The 18988-nt window shown below is 41.0% G+C and overlaps 1 pseudogene; it reads left to right on the top strand.

The window, feature by feature from the left end:
- The first annotated feature begins 2346 nt into the window (after positions 1-2346).
- On the top strand, positions 2347-3504 carry LOC109941786 (endoplasmic reticulum-Golgi intermediate compartment protein 3-like; annotated as a pseudogene).
- Positions 3505-18988: the final 15484 nt, after the last annotated feature.

Raw genomic sequence — 18988 nt, forward strand, 5'->3', positions numbered from 1 at the left:
GCCACACCCAGACTCTGCATCCCCTTAGGAACGACTTTGGAGTCTTTAAGCTCTGCATTCCCTTAGGAACGACTTTGGAACTTCTTCACCTTCTATTTCGGTGGCATTTAAGCTCTGCATCCCCTTAAGAACGACTTTGGAGCTTCTTCACCTTCTATTTCGGTGGCATTTAAGCTCTGCATCCCCTTAGGAATGGCTTTGGAGCTTCTTCACCTTCTATTTTGGTGGCATTTGGCTCTGCATTCCCTTAGGAACGACTTTTGAGCTTCGAAACTTACGCTGCGCTCCCTTAGGAACGACTTTTGCAACTTTGTCATCCTTGGGGTGATTACAACTCTGCATCCCCTTAGGGACGTGTTTTGAGGTTTTCCCTGTTTTCTTTTGCTCTCGATGATGCAGGTTCTGATATTACATATTACATCTTTGGGGGATTTTGGCCCTTGTATTACATGGGGCTAAATAAGAATGAAAAATACAAACTATGGCCCCATTAAAAACCTTTCTCCCCTCCTGAAAGGAAAAGGGTGCCACAGGAAAAATGAAAAAGATTACATCAATTACACATAGTACCGCTGAAGCTCATCCGTGTTCCAAGATCTGGGTATGTCGTTGCCATCCATATCCTTCAATCTGTAAGAACCATGTCTTGACGAAGATACTACCAGAAAAGGACCTTCCCACTTCAGTTGTAACTTGCCCATTGTATCTGGGTTGGCTACTCTCTGAAGCACCAAGTGACCTGGCTTGATATTTTTCAATCCAACTTTCCTATCACGCCATTTTATTGTTTCGGCCTAATACTTATTGATGTGTTCTATGGCCTGAAGTCTGGTCCCTTCTATAGTGTCTTTTGTTATTTGAGAATCAGCTTTGTCTTCTGCTGAAGCTGTTGTTCTTATTGATCATGTCTTTGCTTCTTCTGGTGTTATTGCTTCGTCACCAAACAGGAGCTTGAAAGGTGTAAAACCTGTTGACCTTGATATAGTTGCGTTATGGCTCCACACCACTTTGATCAACTCATCTGGCCACTTTCCTCTGGGCTGGTTGAAGATTAGCTTCATTATTCCTGTCATTATAATTTCGTTTGCTCTTTCTACCAACCCATTTGATTCTGTATGCCTTACTGATGCAAAATGAATTTTTGTACCAATTCGGTCATAGAAATCTTTGAACGTTTTAGCATCAAATTGAGTTCCATTATCAACGGTTATTGCCTTCGACACGCAAAAGCGACAACCAATATTTTCCCAAAAGAATTTCTGTACTGTGGCCAAAGTTATTGTGGCTAAGGGCTTTCCTTCGATCCACTTAGAGAAATATTCCACTGCTACGACGACATATTTCAAATTTCCTTGTGCTGGTGGAAGTGGACCTAACAAATCCAAACCCCACCTTTGCAGTGCCCAAGTTGGCTGTATTTACTGGGTTAGAGACGAAGGTTGTTTCTGGTCTTTTGCACATCTTTGGCAATTTTCACATTTCTGAACCAGATCTGCTGCATCCGAAGCTGCCTTCGGCTAGTAAAATCCTTGTTTGAAAACCTTCCCTAGCAAAGGCCTAGACCCAATATGAGACCCACATAATCCTGCATGTATTTTCTTCATCAGTTCTTGACCTTCGGTTCTGGACAAACACTTGAGTAGTGGAGAGCAGACTCCATATTTATATAACTCCCCTTCTATGATCACATATGGTCTTGTTCTTGCTTCCATTCTTTTATTATAAACTTTGTCATCCGAAAGACAGTTGCCTTGGAGGAAAGATATAATCTCAGTCCTCCAATCTTCACTATGTACAGGTGATATTATAAGCACTACTCTCTCCATAAGTTCTATTGAAGGTGCTTTTATTGTTTCAAAGAACACTTCCAAAGGCAAAGGGAGCCCCTGTACCGCTGACTTAGCTACCAAATCTGCATGCTCATTTCCCCCCCTTGGAATATTTTTTACAGAAAATCCTACAAAAGAAGCTTCCCATCTTCGGACTGCATCCAAATATTTTTCAAGCTTCGGATCCCTTGCCTTGCTACTTTTGTCTACATGGCCAGAGATAACTTGGGAATCAATTTGAGGATTGCCCTCCTTATTCCCATTGCCTTTAGCTTCCGAAGCCCTAAAAGAAGAGCTTCATACTCGGCAATGTTATTTGTGCAACTAAAGTCCAATTTTACTGCATAACATGTCCTGACTTTAGAGGGCGCTACTAGAACAGCAGTCGCTCCCGCGCCGAAGGTTCCCCATGAGCCGTCACAGAATACCGTCCAGGCTTCGGCATTTTTTGTTGTTTCTTCTCCCTGAGCCCCTGGCGTTCAATCAGCAATGAAATCTGCTACGTCCTCCCCTTGTCTTCCCTTACCGCTGTGCGAAACTGAGCACCCAAACCCTAACTTACTCTCGTGCTCGGATCTGATCTGATTACTAGTTCATATGCATGTATTATGCCTACTAACTTCAATTCTTTTGCAAAATTATTGGCTGTACATGCTTACACCCATGCTGTTTACTGGATCCGCCCTGGCAGCTGAAAGATGGCGAGGATACTGTCTCTGAAGAGCCTCAATGCGTTTCCACATGCGGAGGAACACTTGTCGAAGAAGACTTACTCTGGTGCTGTTGGTATGATATATGGGGACCCTATTGTTCTGTAATTGCTGCAAATAATCGCTTAAGTATATAGTTTCGAGGTTTGTATTTAATTCGCAAATCATCTATATCTTGGCAGTGACAATTCTTGGGCTACTTATAATGATTACACTGTTTGTACATGAGCTACAGTTTTATCTCACCATATACACAGTGCATCAGGTATGATTGGTCACAACTTATATTTTCATGTTTGACTGCTATATGCAACTTCTCAATATAATATTCACATAGACTTTTGTTCTCCCTTTAAATATTTTTTAGTTTTCCCCACGCACTGTGAATATGCTTGTAGAAAATAGGGCCTTATCCAAAGTAAATGCTTCCATGTCTTTTTTCGAGATAATTCTGGTTTGCATGTGGGGGATGATTTCAAGCATCATCCAGCAACCTGATCAACGAATTATATTTATGGCAATTCATTTTTATGAAATGAAACATGATTATAAATCAATTTCATTGTTCAACTACTCATGTGTTTTTTGATGTTGTAGTTTCTGTTAATTATCATTGATGAGATTATGGTAAAATCATTTTCTTTTCATCGAGCTTATCCTTCCCAAAATCTGTATCATGAACCCTTCACCAGTTGATATTGTCTGCAGATGTCTGTAGATCTAAAACGAGGAGAGACTCTGCCAATTCATGTCAACATGTCATTTTCTTCTTAGCCGTGTGAAGGTCAGTTATTGATTAAATTCAGTAGTTCACCCATAAGTACTTTGTGACAAGCATTACATTATTTTTGACATATCTGTCTCTATAACTTAATTGTTTAGTATTGAGTGTGGATGCAATTGACATGTCTGGGAAACATGAAGTTGATTTGCATACAAATATTTGGAAGGTAACTTCTCTTTGAAAAAAATCATCCCTTCTGGCATGGGTACTATTGTTTTAAATTAACACAGTAGCTATGTCTTAATCTTTTTATGCTAATTTGAATATTTTATTACGCTCAATTACCAGATCTTGCGTACGCTCCACGTTGTAAACATGTAGACTACTAATTCTACATTGTTTATGTTATTCCTTTTTATGCTTTTATGTTGATTTGAATTGGTCCTTTTATTTTAATTTACAAGCAGCCTGGTTTAGGATTCATGAAACAATTACAACAGAAACTAGGTCGAAAGCATAAAAAATCTTCATGTGACCTCATTACCTGATTCTAGTTTTCAATTTGGAATATATAGTTTCTTGAAAGCGCAAACCTTTACAGACTATATACATACTCCACCTGACAATAGGATTGAGAATAATTGTCATGGCGATGCAGATTTTTGTTCACGGGGAGGTACTCACATTGCAACTAAATCAAAAATATTCTTTGAGCTATTTTTTATTTAAATTTCTGTTTTTGTTTGGATTTGGTCTGGAAGAAAGGTGTATATCTCAATAGACTTGTGCAGATATTCAGATATGCACCACGTGAACAACTAACCATTCCTGATTTTGTGTTCCAGTCATCGTGTTCGACGCTTTGTGTGTAAGGCATTGTAAGCCTGGCTATTTTTATTCAGATGTTAGAATTTGAGAGGGCCTTCATTGATTTCTATAACTCAATATTGCATAAAAATGAAACTGTTCTTCAAGTAATTGGATGGAGAGGGGCTTATAGCCATAGACATTTGTTTTATTTGCATAGTCTGAAACTGAAGTGAACTTAGGTAAGCAGGGGATTCAGTGTAGCATGGCTTTAGATTAAGGATTTAGTTGAAAAGAGAGTTGAGTTTTAGTGTAGCAGGGTGTGTATTTTTGCTCCTTTTCGTCGTAATCTGATCTTCTAACTCAAGAGATTTTTATTTTGGTAATCTGATCTTCTAACTCAAGTGTGCATTTAGTTTAGACTGTAGGTTATGTTAGTCATAACAAGCTAGAAAAGATGATCATATTAACAAGGAAAGATCATATTAACAGTTCATGTTACGTTTGCAGATATGGACCTTAATGGTTTTCTCCACATTAGGAAAGCTGGAAGAGACTTTTGAACTCACTTTTTTTTGCTAAAAATGGTGTTATGGTGGAACATAGTTTTGCGTGTATGTACCAACAACTAAAATGTTAACACGACATTATCATAGTTGAGTACAGGAATAATTATCTCTTATATTTTATTGTAAAATCTAAAACAGTTCTCCTGTAGATGGTTAGCTTGCATTTTACGCTACAATTACCTCAGATCACTTCTTGTTGTATTTTACACCATTTTACAATATTTCTTGATGCATTTTATGACAACCTCGTGCGCAGAGAGATATATTCGGTCTACATTCGTTATTATGAAACAGATGAATGATTTACACTAAAATTCATACTCATTTACGTTGTTTTGGTTCACGTTTTACACATAAATCCGTTCAAGCCAGAACCCTCGTACGACCGGTGACGCACGATTTTCGCGCCGTAAATTTTGGCTCCATTCGCCATTATAAAACAGATATATGATTTACGCTAACATTCGTACTAATTTACGATGTTTCGGTTCACGTTTACGCTAAAATCCATTCAAGCCAGAACCCGCACACGATCGGCCGCACATAATTTTCACGCCGTAATCTCGGCGCCCATTTGCTGTTACGAAACAAATAAATGATTTACGCTAAATTTCAGAGTCATTTACGCTGTTTTAGTTCATGATTTACGCTGAACTCTATTTGAGCCAGAACCCGCTCACGATCGGCTGCACGTGATTTTCACGCCGTAATTTTGGGCCCCATTTGCTGTTACAAAACAGATATAGGATTTACGCTAAATTTCGTACTCATTTATGCTGTTTTAGATCACGTTTTACGCTGGAATCTGCCCGTGCAAGAACCAGCGCACGATCGGCTGCACGCGATTTTCACGCCGTTATTTTGGGCCCCGTTTGCTGTTACAAAACAGATATAGGATTTACGCTAAATTCCGTACTCATTTACGATGTTTTAGCTCACATTTTACTCTGGAATTCGATCGAGCCAGAACCAGGGCATGATCGGGCGCGCGTGGATATACCTGACTGGGGCTTCCCATACTAATAGAAGCCCAGTGCTTCCATTACCTCCTCCATATATATATATAATAGGTATATAGAGCCCTGGGCTTCCAATAGCTCAGCGAAAGTCCTGACTCGATGTTGACAACCGGTTCAGCCGCACCATGTTCGAAGCGTCTATAAAAGAAGCTCCAGATCGCTAGGGTTCAGTTTTAGCGACGCCAACAGTTACGCCCCCACCCCTGAAAGGCGCGCGTGGCGTCGGATCCTGGGAGCAAGCGCGCGACGGTGGATATGAGGGACACAATCGCGATGGTGGATCTGGGGACACGCTCGCAGCGGCGGATCCCTGAGGCCAGTGTGCGGCGATGGGCCCCATGAGGCGTGCACGACGGCGAGGTGGGAGCGGCTACGACATTGGATCCCGAGGGCACGCACGCGGCGGAGGCCCCATGAGGTGCGCACGACGGCGTGGTGGCAGCGACCACGGCGATGGATCCTAGGGGACACGAGCGCGGTAGCGTTTCCGTGAGGTGCACGCGACAGTGAGTCAGCGACCACTTAAGTTGCGCACGACGGTGAGGTGGGAGCGGCTGAGGTGGCGTGACGGCGGATCTCGAGGGCACGTGAGCAATGACGGCGCCCTAAGGCGTGCATGACGACGAGGTGGGAGTGGCTGATGCGACGGATCTCGAGATGCACGTGCTTGAGTGTCGACCCCTGAGCGCGTACGACTGCGATGCCATCCAAGGTCGGAGCGGCGATGGCGGACTTCCCTAGGCGCGAGCGACGACGACAGCCTCCCCTAGGCACGAAGTTGTGGCGCATCCCATGCGAGGCGGCGGTTCCATAGGGCGGTGGTCTTATTTTTATGCTATTTTGTATACATATTTATGCCAATGTCAATAGGTTTTTACGACCTATATTTCAGTTTATGGATCCGCTTCCATCTATTTGTCTGTTTATGATATTTCTACTCATATTTTACGCAAACGATTTATTGATTTTATGCATTATCTCGTTTACTTAATCCAGTGTGTATTGGGTTCCTACCATTTATGCCATATGTATAAGATATATTTACGACCCACATATTTACGCAACAAAATAGAAATTTAGAAAAAGGTAACTGCTCTAAGAAATGAGGTTATTTGCCACGATTCCATAAATCTCACGTATGACGATCCATTTCCTTTTCAACTCACATTCTTGTCATCCTAAATTTGTGCACATACAGTAGAAAACATATTTTTTACGTAGTCTACCGTAGTGCATAAATAACTTCACCGTGTAGTATAATTAGTATTAGTATATATCATAAACTGGTTCTAACGAGCCTTGATGCATGGATGTTGGAGAGATCCTATATTTTTGGAGGAAATAAAACATTTAAATCAGATTTTTTCCCATACATGTTTTCATTATGAAATAGATCGATGATTTACACTAAAATTCATACTCATTTACGCTGTTTTGGTTCACGTTTTACGCTGAAATCCGCCCGAGCTCCTACGCACGATTTGCTCCATATCTTCTGTTCCGATATATACGGTAACTTCTAGCTTCGTGGGCACGCTAATCACGGTGGTGTGTGGACCCACCTGAACAAACCAATGAAAGGTTTGTTGCCCTCTCCATTTATGCAAGTCTGAACTATTAAATATGCTAGCATAAACACGAGTAGGAACCAACTACCCGACCAGTGAACACGACGCTGGCCCACCTTCGTCCATCCCAACTCGACCCCACCACGTACGCACCTTCTGTTTACGCAAAATATAACACATGTTTACACATGCATAAACATGCCCCACAATCGCGCGGACGCACGCGCCCCACTGGCCCGACTTGACCACGCGCGTGACCACTAGCCTGGCTAGGGCTTCCCATGCGTATCGGAAGCCTTGGGCTTCCATTACCAACAACCTATATATATATATATATACTAGTCAGTTTCTCGTGCGTTGCAACGGCTCACAACAATACCCACATAAACTATCCAACAAAAAGATCTCAAGATTTTTTATTGATTGTCACCACTTTCCGCATAATGTTTTTTTATTTGACCAACTGATGTCGAATGAGCACAAGAGTAAGGAGGGAATAGCAACACACACAAAAGCGAGAGTTGCAGCGCTAACACGCACACAAGACGAGAGTGAGCACACGAAAGCAGCACATCAGAGTTACAACTCGAAAAAGTGCTCAAATCTCTAACACAGTGAATCAAATGCGCAAATGCGAGGTCTCGACGTTTTAGGATGTTCAAGAGTTGTTTGTGTACTGCTCCATGTGCCTAGGGGTCCCTTTTATAGCCCCAAGGTAGCTAGGAGCCGTTGGAGCTCCATTTGGTAGGCAATTGTTGCCTTTTGACCGTGGACGCACCGAATAGTCTGGTGCACCAACGGACATGATCAATACGTGATTTCGTTCCTTCTTTGGCGAAGCCGACCGTTGCCTCTACCAGCCCTCGTGGCGCACCAACAGACATGAACAATACGTGATTTCTTACCTTCTTTGGCGAAGCTGACCGTTGCCTCCACCAGCCCTCGTGGCACACCAGACAGTCCGGTGCGGCCTGGTGACTGTTGGCGTAGGCCACGCGTCGCCCGCTGATTGCGCACTACCGACCGTTGGCACGGGCGTTGCAGGCTCACTGGATAGTCCGGTGAATTTTAGCCGCAGCGTCCCCAACAATTCCTGAGAATAGTGAGTTCATCGACGCGCCAGCCTAGGCACCAGACACAGTCTGGTGCACACCGGACAGTTCGGTGAACCCAGAGGCTGGTGCAAGTCTAGCTGGACACTGCCAACCTTCTCCAATCCAATCTCATTTTGTTTGACAGGGTTCCTAGCACTTAGAGGAATATGTTAGTACCAAAAATAATTCACTAAGGCTAGAGACATACCTTGATTCTTGATTTGCATCTCTTTAGCATCTCGACCGGATATTATGCTTTTTGTATGCATGTGTGCAAGAATCTTGAGATATTTAGTTCGTACACCTACGTTTGGTCTTTGGTACCCCAAGGGATCCACCTTTGATTTGATAGGATATTCAGATGCTGATTGGGCAGGGTGTAAAATTGATAGGAAGAGCACATCAGAGACTTGTCAGTTCTTGGGAAGATCACTGGTGCCTTGGGCTTCAAAGAAACAAAACTCAGTAGCTCTTTGTACCGCCGAAGCCGAGTACATTGCTGCAGGTCATTGTTGCGCGCAATTGCTTTGGATGAGGCAAACCCTTAGGGACTATGGCTACAAATTAACCAGAGTCCCTCTCCTATGTGATAATGAGAGTGCAATCCGCATGGCGGATAATCCCATTGAGCACAGCCGCACTAAGCACATAGCCATTCGGTATCACTTTTTGAGGGATCACCAACAAAGGGGGGATATCGAGATTGCCTATGTTAGCACCAAAGAACAATTAGCCGATATCTTTACCAAACCATTAGATGAGAAAACCTTTAATAAACTTAGGAGTGAGCTAAACATTCTTGATTCTCAAAATTTTGATTGATACTTTGCACACATAGCTCATTTATGTACCTTTGATCATATCTCTTTCATTTGCTATGACTAATGCGTTTTCAAGTGTATTTCATGCTAAGTCATAGATTGAAAGGGAAATGGAGTCTTCGGCGAAGACAAGGCTTCCACTCCACTATACCGGTATCATTTAACCTTTGTCGTCACTCCGCATTGCTCTCCACTTTGGTATAATCTTCACTCTTATTACTAGTACCAATGGGGAGAAAGTAAAAGGGCTCTAAAGACTCCATTTTTGGTGATTAATGCCAAAGGGGGAGAGAGTATTAGCCCAAAGTAAAAGGACCGCTCCACCATGCCAATTTCAAAAAAAAATTGAAACAAAGTTTTTAATGTTTTCAATTGGTATTCCTCTAAGAAATTCTATCTCATTTGGTATCTATACTTTAAGGAGGAGTTTTTCAAAAATTAGTATCTAAAATATTTGATCTTTTTCAATTGATAAAACCCTCTTGAACACTAAGAGGAGAATTTCATCAAAGGAAAAAGCATTTGAAACAGGGGGAGAAAATTTCAAATCTTGAAAATGCTTCTCGAAATCTTATTCATATACCTTTTGACTATTTGCAAAAAGACTTTGAAAAGCATTTCCAAAAGAATTTGCAAAAACAAAACTAGTGGTGCAAATGTGGTCCAAAATGTTAAAAGAAAGAAAGCTGTAACACCCCGGAGTCCACAAACAACCTGGAATGGTACTAAACAACACTTCTGGCATCTATATATAAAATTTCGGCAGCATCCCCTTTGCAAAATTGCATAAAGGAGGGGGCAACAGTGTATAAACATATATCATGACAAAAACATACTAAGTATTATTAATCGGCTAGCAAAGAGAAGTTAAACATACGACATGAACTGAATTAACTAGTGCGCACGACTAGTTAAAAAAACAAACATCCTTTGACAATAAGTTTCTAATTAAATCATGGCTGCGCCTGAGCAGTGTTATTGTGAGAGTGAAAGTGGACGTGCTGCTACTCCCCTCATTCCCAACATGTATCAAGTACCTGCATTGAGTAATGCAAGAGTGAGATGACACATCTCAGCAAGTAAAATAATATCAAACTGTTTAACCAAATAAGAACACTGTTTTACCACCACTTGATTCTACAACTTTCTTATTACGAAGGTGCAGCACGTATACAATATACAACACACCTAGTCACAACACCTCGCAGGTAGAAACCACAATAGTAACATAGTAATGTCACACTTCATATATATACCTCATGAGTACAAATGTCTGCAAATGCAAGGATGACTTCTGCCTTCATACCTCTAAGGATATGAAGCCGCATTGTACCCCTCCTCGGGCAACGTACGATGCTAAAAATGTACCGGTACGGTCGGACCATAAGATCACGACATAACTTCAAAATGCAAGATGGATGATGCGATGTGCATGTCATGCCTACAACACCTCATATAACGTGATTCCAAAAAAGATACTTCAACTTCATCCAAGATGGGAATCAACCACATATATCATTACCACATTATGATCATCCACAATATTAGACAATTGAGAATTAATACTTCCAAACAAATAAACTTCATCATAGAATTCAATGATTAATATAATTAAAACTTATGCATACTCAATGACAGGGAATAGGATGCAAACCAAACGGTAGCAACCACCACTGTATTTACTTGCCTTTACCAGAAGTTCGGGCAAATCCCTAAGTATGATCCGGAAGTCCACCACCTGTTTTTGACACACAACTTAGTGCACCAATTTCACATAATCAGGCTCATAAACGACGCGGCACCTACGCACAAACTCAAACCCCGCCGCGGGTTACATCTCTCCCCACACCCACCAAACTGCAGCGGCGCTGATTAATAATTTCATAACTTTAAAATTATGACAGCAGTGGTAACAAACAAAAACTCCAGAGGCATCTGCATAAAATTCCCCACAAGTTTTGTATACAATTTATAATTAAATTCCAACATCTAATTAGCCCAAAACAGTCCACAAGATGAACCCTGTAATCTGTTTATTTTGTCTTTTGGACAGCGACATACCCGGATTCAAACAGCGATATCTTTTAAAATATAAATCCAAATCAAGCGCATAAGTTCTCATTGGAAAGATAAGACAAAGCCCTACATGATTATCATATTGGTTAACACTAATTACCCACGAAAAATTCCCAGAAACTGCTAATACTACTGCTGTTCACCCACCTGAAAAACCTGTTTTTTTGGACAACAACATAACTGGATTCAAACAACGATATCTCCTAAATTATAACTCCGAATCGAGCGCATAAGTACTCGTTGGAAAGGTATGACAAAGCTCTACATGATTCTCCCACTGATCCCCACTAATTGCCCACGAAAAAATCCCAGAAATCCCTAGAACTACTGCTGTTCGTCCACCCACTAAATTTCTGGACAGCACCTCTACCAAATCGCATAGGTAAACATGTAACCAATTGGATTGCAGCACAAATACAACAAAATGATCACGAAAATCACCTTGGGTTCCTCCTTTCCTCCTTTTCTTCCTTCTTCCTCCCTCCAAACTCCCATGGAAGACTCGCACCCACACGACGGACACCGAGCGGGGAGGCTCCACCTTGGAGAGGAAGAGGGGGGGGGGCGGCTTGGGTTGAGGGGTGGCGCTGCAATCACTTGGGGACAAAGGAGAGGGATTGGGGCGGCTGCAAGTAGACTAGCTGCAAGAGAGGAAGAGAGAGGGGGGGGGAGCGGCCAAAGGGGTGGGGGAGTGAGAGGGAGGGGGCGGCTAGGGTTAATGGGGGAAACTAATGGGCTCCCCACCGCCGGATCGAGATCCACGGCCCAAACTCGCTCTCACGTCAGCTCCCGACCCCAGCGCACAAATCCAACAAGTATTCTACTGTTTTACTGGTGAATGCTTCCTAAAAAACTCCAACCCCAACTACACAGATCACGAAAGAAAAGGGAAAAATAAATTTAACTTCTTTTCAGAAAATTGGGTATCGCACTCTACCCCCCTTAAAAAGAATTCGACCTCGAATTCTGACGCTTCTATCGGAACGACAAGGAAAGATCAATGAATCAACAAAACTCACACATAAAGAAAGGTTCGGGTACTTCTGCCGCATCAGCTCCTCAAGCTCCTAGGATTCTAAGATACGCAGCAGACGACACTCTAGAGTCTGGTCTTGCTACACAGGAATCGGCTCTAGCTCGATTTGATGGTCTGGATTCCGCAACTACTTCCTCAACATAAAGACATGGAATACATGGTGTACTTTGATCATAGACTATGACAATTGTAGGTGCTAAGCCAAGCTGCCAACTCGGGCTAAGATAGTAGACGGTCCTATATAACTCGGACAAAGCTTTCCTGACACCAAATCAACATTGACACATGCAAGTACTTCAATGAATCTCTACTACTTATTAAGGCAGCAAGGGGTAGGCTGCCATTACCTGTTCTGCCATTCCAATTCCCTGTTCTCCCTTTCTCATTCCCCTGTCTTGCGCCGGTGCCTTTCCCATTCCCCTCTCTTGTGAGGGCTGACATTCTCATTACTTTCCTTTCCCATTCCCCGTCCCCTCTCTCGCGCCCGCTGCCATTCCCATTCCCTCTCTTTCCCTTTGCCTTTCCCATTCCCCTGGTTCTGCCAACAGCCATCCAGCCAATAAATAAAATAGCCAAAAAAGACGCCACATAGTGATCGAACTCTGACCAACACATACAGCAAACACAACTCATCCCTTCTAACCAATAGCACTCATGTTGTTTCCTGCTACACGAAGGAGCTTTTATCTATTTCTAGGCATTCTCAGACCCATCTCCTAATCCGAATCAGTTTTATGAGATAACAGAAAGGTCTCAGATAAATGTGATTGAACTCATTTTTTATCATAGTTCATGACCCGAGAACAGAGAGATTAGAATAGAATACAAAGAATCTTAGAACTCTCGAGTTAGGGTTTACATAACCCTAAATCTAGGGTTTTCGGTCAATGAGAGACTTAGTCTCGGCCAAACACATGAAATTTGAGATAGCAAAAACAGATCGACATTTTAGGGTTAGGGTTTAAAAACCTAACCCTAAAAGGTTCTAAACCGGGTCAACAGAGATCTCAAGGCTCGGATTTTTTTTAAATTCACGGCCAAGAAACAGTCAATAAGAAACAGAAACCGCGTATGGATTAAGTGTACAGAGCACTATCAATATAATCCATGGACTGGTTTTCAGTCAAAGGTACAGAAAATCATCACAGAAAATAACAGAAATAACGCAAGGCCACGGATCTACGTTTTATCAACTCATAACTCAATCCCGAATATTACATTACATCCATCTCATACATTTATTCACACAGTAAGGGATTCGAGTAAATGAGGACTAGATCCGAGTTTTTAAAAGTTAAAGACGGTCAAGAGACCGACTCGTCTTACCCACTCTCGAGCTGTCGTGCTCGGACCGCCGTCAGTTCCCGGCCGACAGCAGCTCACCCGCCCGAAGGGATGAGCTAGCTGGCGGCAGGGTCTGCGAGGCCAGTGCTCATGAAATTCCGGTCGTTTTTTCAGTGCACAGAGGCGACTGAAAAACAGAGACAGGCGAGCTCGCAGAGAGAGAAGGAAGAGAGACAGATCGATAAACAGGAAGCTGTTCTTGTGCGGCTGAAAAAAAAAATATAACACAGAGGAGGCATGCTGGACGTTCGTTAAGGCTAGAACCAAGAAATAAAAAAGAACAAAATCAGATAGAGATGGCCATGCAGCCAAGTGCCTGTGGCAATGGCCATGCGGCCAGAATGAACAGCAAGTAGCAGGCGCGGTCGGCATGCTCCCTACGGTGGCCGGGTTCGGCTACAGGCAATGTGTTGAGCGGCGGGTGGGTGAATGAAGCAAATAAACTAGGGCTTAGTCTGTGGCCGATTATTCCGCATTATATAGAACACTGAGATGAATGTGGACCATCGGATCGGCACTGATGGCTGAGATCAATTAAAGGGAAGGGGATGCTGCATGGGCCAAATGCGCAGCCCAGGCCCAGGTTGCGGCCTGGGTGGGCACCGCCCTCTCCCAGCTATGTTGGGCTGCCATCTACTGGTCCCAGGCGCGCGCGCCCTCTCCTCCCATGGGCCGCCAGCGCGCGGCTGGGCTACATGGCCAGCAATTTTTTTCCAGCGATTTTTTTTATTATTCCTAGAAATAGTGAAAACTGAAAAAGAAATCAGAAAAATAGTACAGAAAATTTAGAAAAAACAGAAATATTTTTTAGATCTAAAAAATTACAGAGAATTTATGGACTATTTTATTCCGCTGCGTACTTTGGTACTTTATTAATTTTATGCAATTTTCAGTTGATTATGAAACCAACGTGGATTAATTATTGTTTAAATTGCATAGAATTCAGAAATTTTGTGGTAATTGAATATTTTAACCAATGTTAAATATTGTTACCACATTTTTGAACAGAGACATCTATTTTTGTTCTAGATCATCCAACTATGGTTTAGATTTTAGAAACATATTATTTTTCTATGCATTATTGTTTATTATGAAGCTTACGTGGATTAATTCTCTTTACGTGCATATAAATCCAACGACGGTTTAGCGGTCGTCCTGCGTCATCCTTTTACAGAAAACCCCATGCATTTCTTCCTAATCGAATTGCACTCGATACCCTCACCCGTTTGCCTAGAAAACGCCATGTCCGCGTCTTCCGCCCGGCCCCCAACCAGTCGTCGCCACCTGCGCTCGCATCGTCCGCTCGCCTAGAAACCACTGTCGTCTCCACTCAACGAGCTGAAGGAGTAGGCTTGGCTTGGCTCAAAATCGGCTCGCAAGTTGCATCCATGTGACTACGTCATTATGCTCAAATAATATGGTAGCAACAATTCTGGTATGCCATTTGTTCTCAATAATGATCAACTATGTTTTTTCAGGTTCAGGTTCAAAGAAATGTCCATAAATTCTGAGAAGTGCAGCAATATACTGTATACATTTCTTTCAATCAAGACTACTGGGTGCAACGAAGATCGTTCTTTCTACCCTCAGGCATCAAGATACAACACTGAATTGAAGGATTGATGGATAATAATGCTAAAGCAGCAAAAAAAGGTATTGTTATTATAGCGATGGATTTTTTTAATAGACAAACTTCGCATGACTGTTCTTATATAGAGATTAAAACAATGGATAGTTAGGCGAAGGCAAATATGCAGTTTACTGGGAAAAGAAAATTTCCATTCAGCTGGTCTTTTCACCTAATTTTGGTCTATAATTTTGAACTTACAAATGAACCTGGCAAGCAAGTCTGGAGCGTGGTTAGGATCAAGAACAACATTAATTTTTAGCCTTCAAGGTTACAACCAATTGTCACTACAAAGTCCATATGCAACTTAATTTTAATTAACAACACAACATATAGTCATATATATGTTATTGTTACACTATTTTTTTCCGTTGCAACGCACGGGTACTTACCTAGTATATATATATGAATGCAATACATACTGTGCTCAAATAGCCTAAACCAATCCTATCCAATCAAAAGTAACTTCAAAAGATCAATTTAATGCTTGCATATTTCTAGACAGCAGCACAACGCTTATTTGTTTTCCTCATAACTCACAAAATATGCATCCAATAGAAGTAAACTAGGACTTTATGGAAAGCTTACAAAGTCCACTATACCCTTGGTATTATCATCACCACAAGATTTGACACTTAGAAAGGCCAAACAATGCGAAACGTAAATTTCGTCCAGACTTGGACAGAATTCAACTACTCACTTCAAAAAATCCATAATTGGAGTCTCAGTCATCCAATTTAGGTGCTCCTAGACTTTTTAGAAAGCCAGTAAAATTGTTTATATTTCATTTATAAACCTATCAGGTTAATTCAATGCATATCAAGATCAAAAGACATAAGAAAGGCTTTGCTGTCCAAATTTGGACAGATTCAAAGATTCCAATTAAAACAGTTGTAGCTTAACTTATAGGTCACCAAAAGGGTGATCCAAAATTTGTTGAAAAGCTTAAGGAAAGTACTACCACTTCTTTATAATTTATAAGAACTGATTCGAAGTTTAACTTGGGCAAACAAGGTTAGTTTCGAAATCTGTACAGAGTCCGGACAGATTCCAAGACTAGAGTTGAGAAAATCATAACTCCCAAACTACTAGACCTATGGTCATGAAATTTGACACAAGTAAGATGAAGAAGTTGGCTACAACTTTTATATACAACACCTCTACCGAAAACATGGTGTAATTCATTGAACTAGCGGCATAACCAAAATTGGTCATGTAGTCCCAAACAGCAAGCAATAGATTTATTCAGGTTCTATACTCTTCTAAGATTAAGCGTTCATCGAAGGACTAATAACTTTAGGTTCTTCATTACAAGACACTTAGAGCCAACATAAGGGTAGAAGCAATATGCTTACTTTTTAAATCATTTTAAGCCTCATCTCACATCATGCAAGCAAGAATCGATTTAAGCATACTATGCCTGCCCATATATCCATCCAAGCACATTCTATACATTATATCATCCCATCGAAGAACTCTCTCTTTTTTTAATTATACTATGCATATATATATCCATCCAATAACTCACACAATCTGCATCTCCACCTAGACTTCACACGACGTAACTACTTCATACTTACACAAACACGCCAAGACCAGAAAACATGGCTTCACAACAATACGTACTGGCCTATTCAAATATCCCTCGCTATCTCTCTGTTTCAGCCCACGCTCCGCATATACAATAACAAGATAACTATCACAACCACTTCATCTATTCCCTCCCACCATACAACATAATTAACATGGATTGCGAAGGAGCTCACCATAACTAAACCAAACTCCCAAAGAAATATCCCTAAATAGAAAATTGACAATCAACAACACAAATGCTCATTCTGTCTCTACCTCTTTCACTATAAAAGCAATGATAACAAAGAAATATTGTAAAATCATCTAAACTTCATGACCTACAACTTTTGTATTCAAAGGATAAACAAAGTTTTATTTTATCTCCATTTTTTTAATTTGACTTGTAAGGCGACATACATGATCTGCCACTAGAACCTGACGGAACATGACCCATAAATTCAAAACCTCATAACTCTCTGCATCTAACAAAATGTTACAAATATAAACTCATTGAAAAGATTATAACATTCCCTAAAACTTTTATTATAATGAGTGTCTCAGAATTGGTTTCCAAACCGATAAAACAATGCAACTGCTTTGTTGCAAAACTGATAGGTTAGAAACAATGGACAACTAAAATTCAAAATACTATAACCCTGCTATACTCAACTTAAAACTACAACGGACACGCATTGGAAAAGTTTGGAAATTGTCCACGACTTTTGCAATAAAGTTGCACCCAAATTTATCTTTATAGCCCTCAACCCTGCATGACCTACAGCTAAACTCAGCCTGAGATGCTGCACATCAGAGATTCGACTTATATCCGGACAACCACCTCTCCCAATCTATTTAACAGACAATTACAAGTAAATACCCATTAAAAGATACTAAGAAAAACTAAAAGTTTTTCTTAAGGAGAATTCCCAAATTTGGGCTCTGAAACTATCAAAACGTGGTCAATTTATTAGTTGTTTTAACGACACCTAAAGTTGAGACACAACAGTGCAACAACTTCAGAGTAGCCTAACTCCAATTATATGCAATGAAGATTACAAACCAATACTCTTTGGGAAGATCGTGAAATTACTAAAACTTTCATAATCCAACAAAACCCACTTTACCGTATTCAATGTCTATACTTCCGTACAAAATTAAGGCTGCTATAGGAAACCCATAACTCTCAAATGATTAGACCAAACTGGGTGATTGAGCATCCTATGCAAAGATGAAGAAACCTACTACAAAACATTCTAGATAAGTGAAGCCTGATTCAGCCTCCAACTAGTTTAAAATGACTCCCAAAACGAAACATCACCTTACCCATAATAAAAAAAAATATAAAATAAAACCCAAGGCATTGGCAGGTGCGATCAACACTAGGATTTTCGACTACGAAATGGGGATGCAACTCCCCAAAGCCTTTAAGCAACACTTTACCTAATAGGTTAGAACACTAAGCACAACAATCAACAAATTCAACAACCTCGTTTGTTAATGCCACTAAGGTCAAACATCCATGTATCGACAATGTATGAAACACCTGACATACTCGCCTCTAGCACTATAAAACATGGTTGTTATTACACTAGAATCCAACTATTAGAGCGCTCCACAACTATTCGGTTGACGTGAAGCAAATGGTGCACATGTCATGCAACGTCTTTTCCTCCTCTCAAAAGAGATAAAATTTGCCATACTCATAAAGCAATGAAGGGATAACAACAAGAAAAACTAATGTACTTCTTGACACAGACTCATGCAAAAGCTTCATAAATATTACCTTCAATACTAAAATAATAACACGATACTATGCTCAACAGGAGTAATTGGACGTCAATAAGACAATCCACATAACCAAACTACCTTGATTAACCTCACATACAACAAAACCTACTATTACTGCACTTGAACAATTTGTACCTCGTGATATCACACGATGCATTCAAAGTAGTAGACATACATGATCTATCAACCATCATTCATATAAGAAAAATCTCAATCCGATGCAACAACCCCATCATTAAAGAGATAGATGACTAACAAACATAAGCAACTCCCAGTTAAGCATTGACTTCGTTTAAGATAAAGCGGTCCAAATAATGATTCAACAAGCATGCATAGAGAAACTGCTCATAAAAAATATATAAAACGGGTTGTCAAAATCGCCCACATGACTAGCCTGCAACAAC

This window comes from Zea mays, chromosome 8 (genome assembly GCF_902167145.1).
Source record: "Zea mays cultivar B73 chromosome 8, Zm-B73-REFERENCE-NAM-5.0, whole genome shotgun sequence".
NCBI classification, from domain to species: Eukaryota; Viridiplantae; Streptophyta; class Magnoliopsida; order Poales; family Poaceae; genus Zea; species Zea mays.